We start from the raw sequence: 7,500 nt of genomic DNA, 5'->3' as shown, positions 1-7,500 counted from the left end.
TAGATGAACCCAGACCTCTACGAAACCGGTAACCTGTATCCCTGTACCCCATATTTCCCTTCCTTTCCATCACCCCATACTTGATAAGAATCGCTGGCGAGCAAACTGGACACAAGGCCGCAGCGCAAGGAAGAAACCCTGAGATATTATTACTGCCCATAATTATGTATGAATGAGTATCCATGTGATGGACGTATGAATTAATATATATATAAACAATGCAAAACTAGAAAATTGGTGATATTTGTTTTGTTCGTGTGAACGCCACCTTCTGGAGTCTTTTGTATTGCATACCCCTTTTCTAGTCCTGTCACAAACCCAGCTAGTAGAACATTTATCTGTGACATAAGAAAATGAACACTTACTTTTGGCGCTACGCTTCTTTTATTAGAGTGATAGACCTGAATATAAAGTATTTTAGCATGGAGCTTGCCATGTCAACTCAGAAAGGAAACACACGGGCGTCGCCTCGGTCTCGGATAGCAGTATCAGCTGAAGAGACGATTAGAAAATAATAACCAATTAGGGGAAGGGAGGGCAAGTCGACCCCTCTAACGAATGCAGCTTATACCTCTCGTCTTTTTAAAAAAAATATTGTTTTTGTTGTAAAACCTGGTGTGTTCTCTTTCGTGTAAGCGTTGTGTGGAATATGAACGATCCAACTGGCACGGTTTTTAAATAAAATATAAAAGAAAAAAATCCTGAAGCATGGACGACTTGCCCTCCATGGAGGGCAACTCGTCCATGGGGGGCGGGTAATTCGTCCAGGTGGAAAAGGTTGTTCATATTACCCAATAGCATCACCTCGACATATGAAATTGACTGAAGTAACTTTTCTGTGTCAGTTTTGTTAATCGGAAGTGAGAATGACGTCATAATGAGTCGGCCTACGTCAGAAGTCGATCGACGTCTTGGCTATGCAGGGAGGGTGAGTATTTGAAGGGATAGATGTTCAAACATCTATACTTATTAGTTGCTCTGGTTCAAAGCGAAGCAAATGGGAAAATATATTTACAAATTGGACTTGTAATTGATTTGTGTCGCCCATTTCAGGTTGCGTGAACGTGAAATAGTTTAATAGGCCTACTACTAGGGGGGGACGAATTACCCGATCATGGTACTCGCTGAACATTGCTATTTACCATTGTTCCTGGGATAGCCTGAGATCTATAACTTTCGACTAGTTGTTATGAAAGCCAAAGCTTTTTTGCAGATCTGGTGCATTTTACGAATCAGCGGCTCCCATGCACTGACTGTTTTTTTTTTCGTGCAACAATTTTAGAGTGGAAACCATCAAAATTGACAAAGACTTACCGCTTTGCTGGGCCCGTTTTTTTCGACATTTTTTTTTCTTCAACTGATTCAGGTTGGGTAACTCTGGCTTATGAAATCGATGATAATCACCCCTGCAGTGTCATGTTCTCAAAATCGAGGGGGGACGACATACCCGAGGGGGTCGACTTGCCCTCCCTTCCCCTATGTATATTTGTTCTGACAGAAAATTGCCACTGCAAGGAGCCGTGCTTATGTCTACAACTGCCCAGAAATGGACTGGTGAACATAGAAGCCTCCCAGTATCATGGCCATTCTTATTGTACACGCCATTAATATTACAGCATGTAAGGAAGATCTAGTTTGTGTGAGAAAGGCGTCACATGAACACTTCTTACATTGCAGGCATGTCCAGTTAACGAAAGACCAAATCTTCATGACAACCATGTATACTGACCTTGCACATACTGTCCGAGTCCAGAGCCTCGCTGTACAGCCAGTTCATCCCCGTGATTGTGTGCGTCATTATCAAGGATGGTTTGTCTCACTATTAGATGTGATGAACTTATGTGGGCTGGAGATTGTACACAACTAGGTGTCCTGTCCTCCCCAAGGTTGAACAGTTCATCCTCTTCTTGCTGATCGCTGCTGCTCTGCGCCGTCGCCATTGAGGTCCCTGCTTTTGTAAAAATGCTTTGTCCATCATAAAGGGTGGATTTCGTGTCATCATCATCATCATCATCATCAACATCATCATCATCATCATCATCATCATCATCATCATCGTCATCATCGTCATCATCGTCATAATCATCATGCATTTATGGAAGTGGCTCGTGATGAAACTTCCAGATTATTAACGAGGACCGACGCCTGACCATTACAAAGAGTGTTCTTGTGTACATAGTACATCTACTTAGGGTTCTTTGAAGTCTGTAGACAAATACATCATAAGACCATCAACAAAAACAGACCTTAATCTTTATAACAATGCCTGTGGCGCTGTTGGTAGAATGTTGTTTAGATATCAATAAATGCGTTGCAATTCGACAATATGTGTTGTTTTCTCTCCACGGAATGGATATCATGCACAACAATTAAAACACCCAACTCATCCCGCCCCTTTTATAATGTATGAGTTAACTAACTAAAGTTAAACAATGAAAATGTGCAATTTAACTTTGTATCGGTTGTATTTTGTAGCTTACCATTTTTTCTTGTGCAAGAAACATTTCATGGTTCTAGGAATAATGGCTATTAAAAACACCCGTTCGGATTGCAACAAGCGAAAATATTCCCATTATTTAGCAGTTCAGTTTGATTTAGAGGAGAGATAAAACAGATATGAAAGCAAAAAATACTGCTATAGAGATTCAAGGGAAAGAAAATGTTAGCATTGGGGGAAGGGGCTCTAAACCAGAGAGGAGGTATTTCAAAAATACATTTTTCAGATAGGTCACGTAATAACTTTTCCATTGATTTTTAATTTTCCCTGACTTTTTATGGTAGGAACATTTAGTTACTGTTAGACAATCCTCAATAATGTTGGAGAGACTGCATGTATATGTCAGGTTCGAGTGGGAATTTGGTCAAATAAGTATTCGTTTAAACCAAGAGTGTTTGATTTTAAATCAACAATATGATTCGATTAGGCTATGGCAGAAGATAATTATCGCCCTTGGATGCGCTTTGTAATGTTTGATAACTTTAAGTGAAGAAATGGTAAAAACAAAAACCATCGTAATAATAGCAACAAACATTTTCTCCAAAGCGAAGCCTACTTTAAGTACTGATGTTTTAAGAATAAGTGCGCATTATACGACCGCCCTGATATGGCCCTTCGTGGTCGGCTGGGCGTTAAGCAAACAAACAAACAAACAAACAAACAAACAAAGCATTACACGAAACGGGAGTGGGATGACCTACATGTAGGACCACACCAAGGACTAATACTAAAAGGACGTGCAAAATGTGTAAAATTTACGGATTGATTTTGCTTACTGTGTAAGGGTTTGACTGTCTGCCATGTTCTTCATGTACATTTGTTTGAAGACACCACCATAAGCCGTAGGCTTGTTGTTGTTTTCACTTCATGTTGATGTACATTTTCTGAATATGTAAATATGAATTCTTTCTTTCTTTATTTGGTGTTTAACGTCGTTTTCAACCATTCAAGGTTATATCGCGACGGGGAAAGGGGGGAGATGGGAGTAAATATGAATAAACATTGTTTAAACCAAAAGGACGTGCACAGCGTGATTCCTGACTTTGCTAGCGAAGGCCAGTTTTCCTCAGGCCTCTTGTTCTATTTTTAGCCCCAATTCGGAGTAGGAGTTTGGAAGAACTTTTTTCAATGTACTGTAATGTTTTTTTTAACAAGTACACACTTTAGTCTCATCGAAGATTGTTGTATATAGATATATAACACTGGGAGCATTTATATATTAGATTCTTCCCTTGCGAACATTTTAAATTCAGTTGAGGTGGTGCAAATTATGCACTATTTTGTTTGTCACAAGGCTAGAACCGGACATGAGTACATTGGTCTACTATGATGGCGGTGATTCTGAGTTGAAAGTTATTGTTTACTAAGTGTTTTGCTGTTTCTATGTCTTCAAAATGCCAAATAAGTGTGGTGTAGTGAACTGCGAAGGAACTTACAACGAGAAGAATAAGTGCCGTGTGTTTAGACTGCCAAGAGACGTGTCTGAGAGACAGAAGTGGCTGGTTGTGCTCCCTCTACGTGAACACTTTGTAGTGGATCCAGCGAAGTTCTTCATCTGTGAAAAACATTGGGGACTCAATCCTCCTATGGTAACATTGCCTATAGGTGCCACACGGCCTGCGATCCCTCCTTGTGTTGTTGATGTGCCGACATCGTGCCTGCCCACGCCCAAACCTTCACCTCGTCCGGCAAAAGATGAAGACAAACAATTGAGGCACTTTCTTCAAAAGGATACCATCTCTACACTGGCCTCATTCAATCCCGAGAAAGACTTGCAGAAACAGCACAAGAATGGGATAATTACAAGATCAAGTGACAGGTTTGTTTGTGTTTTCATGTCAGAAAACTTTCATGAATCTCCTATTTCCGTCATTGTTGACAACATAGCGACTCTGTGTTCTCCTTTGACCCTCAGTGCTTTCAAGAATGGTATCAGTTCGCCACTGGGCAAGATCCTGAATCTAAACAATGGTCTCAGATCCTATTCCCAGTTCCATGAAGCTGTGCGCGTCTCAGTCAACTATGACATCCCCTCGGACCAGGTGCTGAAACAGGTGGTGACACTTCTGCAAGGTCAGTCTTCAGACTGTTCAGCTGACAGACAAGGAGAAAAAGTTGGATTTCTTGACGCGTCAGTTGCAGCTCTTGAGAGAAAAACAGTTTTCGATGAATGACTTTTGTTTTGCCATTGATTCTTTCCCCCAGTGCAGTTGTGTGCGCCTTCACGAGGAAGCAGGTACTCAAAATAACGTTCATAAAAAAAACCAGGATCGCAAGCGATAACGCGCAATATTGTCATTCAGTGTGCGATACCATATGCGAACCTATATGTCACGATGTAGTGACATGGACGGAGGAAGGAACACTCTGTCGGGTGCCTATCTCCAATTGTGATGGAAAGCGCCTGTGCTTGAGTCGGGGTGACGGCATGAAATCGCTGACAAAGCATAGCGAATCACGGGGATTTCGTTTTGCAGGGGTTCCACGTGGGTGATTTTTGCTGTCTGGGCAAAATCGGCTATGACTGAACTGAATATGTGACACGCGGAGTCACGTGATATTTTCAAGGTTGGTTTTGTGAGGACATGAAACTGGGCACTTCAACATTTTGAGCGGCCAGAGAGAGAAGGACAGTTTGCTTGTTCCCAGAAGTATGTTGGTTTACAACACGTTGGTGATAGACCATTTCATGACAACGTGCCGTTCTGCAAGTACAGTAGGGCTTTTTGGGAACGACAAGAAGGGAACACTTTTCGCCGTCTACATGTTATTTTGACGACAAGGTCGTCAGGTGTGACTCTTGGCTGAGCGGGGGAATTTTCCAACGCATAAAGGAATTCAGCGCAAGGGAGGTGTGTCAGAAAATTCGTCGACGGACGAAAGCCATACAAAGGAAGCAGGCTCGCTTGAAGGAGAGCTACTTACATTAGGCTGTTGAGGTAATACATCGTTATTTGACGCCTTTTACGAGTCTGTGTTTGTGGAATGAAATTCTCTCTGTTGTTCTTTTCAGGTAAGCGCATAATTTGCTCTTCGGGACGCTAAAATAATAATCTGTATTTGTTTTTTTGCAGATATGGAGAGAAGGAAGGAAAATATATTTGTTGTTTTAAAAGTTCGTTTGTGCAGGACACGTGTTTGATGAAATATGTAAAGGTGACATGTTTAAAGGTGGAGTGTGAAGGGTAGCGTGGCATGTTTAGTGCACCAATGCTTTTTGTTGCAGGCTTCCTACCTATGCGGGTATGCGGTAGCCGGGACTTCTATATGCTGTAACCTGGTGTTCTGGTGGATTGCTGTCGCTGTTGTTGTCCCACCATTCTACATTTCTTACCATTTATAGTAACTACGAGGAGGACCTTCAGCGACTGAATGAGGCGCCTGATGTCTCCACTATTCCCTGCTTCGTTTCTACGCCAGCCGGCACTTCATTCAACGGAGCAGTTGTGGAGATAGACTATTCACGGGTCGCCCACTCAGTGGCAAAAAGCTAAGTGTGCCATGTCATTGCGCCCTTCTTACCACTAAGTCATTTGTGATTATAATTGAGTGGTGACAACGTGGGGTGTGTAACACCTGCATTTAACCAGCGCTTTTGCATAATCGGCTAACTTTCCTATCTATACACGGGATCAGAGTGTTATCATTTTCTAAACTTTAACTGGCATTTGTATCAGTGACCTATTTTTACGTTTTGAACGTAAAACATCTTTTGGAGTGAAGTCTCGAGGGAGGTGGCGAGATAGTATATTAAACAGGCGTCTGAAACTTATACTTTTGTTGATTCTATCTATTTGTATGACTGCGAGAGTGGATCGTGGTGTGGTTAGTTAGTTAGCAGTAAATAACCGTACATAATCACCTTTTGTGATCTGTGAAACTCGTCGCGATATAACCTTCGTGGTTGAAAACGACGTTAAACACCAAATAAAGAAAGAAAGATCTGTGAAACGTGACTCTCTCTCTCTCTCTCTCTCTCTCTCTCTCTCTCTCTCTCTCTCTCTCTCTCTCTCTCTCTCTCTCTCTCTCTAATCTTATAAGTGTCCCAATACAGTAATGATCTGTCGTCAAAACTAACTGATCAATCACAATCATGGATGAGCAAACATCTGGTTGATGCAAGTACCTTACATGAAAGTGCCCAGGAGCTTTGTGATGCAAAATTATGTCATTTCAGCTTGTGTCCTTCGATGGGGTTTAGGAAATAGAATCAAAAGTCAGCGGTCCAGTCAAACATTCGGATTGATACATTTTCTTAAACAACTTGAGAAATAAGGCAAACCATTGTGAGGTTTGTATAATTGTGCTGGTGCTGCGTTGTTGCAAACTGGGTAAAGTCCATTATGACTAGACCAGGAACCAACTTATGTGTATAGCAACAAACATTTGACATGACGAATTAATTAATTCAGTGTGTGGAAAAGAAGTTAGTGTTCAACCTCTTTTGCCTTGGCCTTTCAGCTCAATACAATCAACTATTGAAAGTCGGTATTGGCTTTTACAGAATTCCCACTCTGAAGCGAGACAGCTTGTGTGTCGTCAGATTGTGTTCTCGTCATGTCTACTCAGTCAAAATTCAGTCCACGTCAACTCGAGCTTTACTGACTGGTGTAACAGAGCCACTCCTTTCTGCGTCACCCATTATGTAAACTATCACAGACCTGTCCTGGTTTTAAAATGTTCTAAAAATGAAATATTTGTGAATGACAATTTTCTTTAAAAATCAAGAGTCTGACTTGTTACTGTTTAGACTGACAGTTGTTTGGTGAGTTTATTGCGTTAGCGACATTTCTGTCAATCTGTACAAATAATGTATCAATCAAAAATCAAACAAACGCAATAATATTATGTCTGTATGAAACTTAAAAAAACAAGAGGCGAAGCCTTCAAGGCTCACGCAAGAAATCGAAAAACAGAAACACAAACTCAATCACTCCGTCACACATACACACGCACACACAGTAAGCATAGGTGACACTGTGCAAGAAAGTGAGACACTTGAT

Source organism: Littorina saxatilis, unplaced genomic scaffold, assembly GCF_037325665.1.
Source record: "Littorina saxatilis isolate snail1 unplaced genomic scaffold, US_GU_Lsax_2.0 scaffold_339, whole genome shotgun sequence".
NCBI lineage: Eukaryota > Metazoa > Mollusca > Gastropoda > Littorinimorpha > Littorinidae > Littorina > Littorina saxatilis.
Note: the sequence above shows the minus strand (reverse complement) of the source record.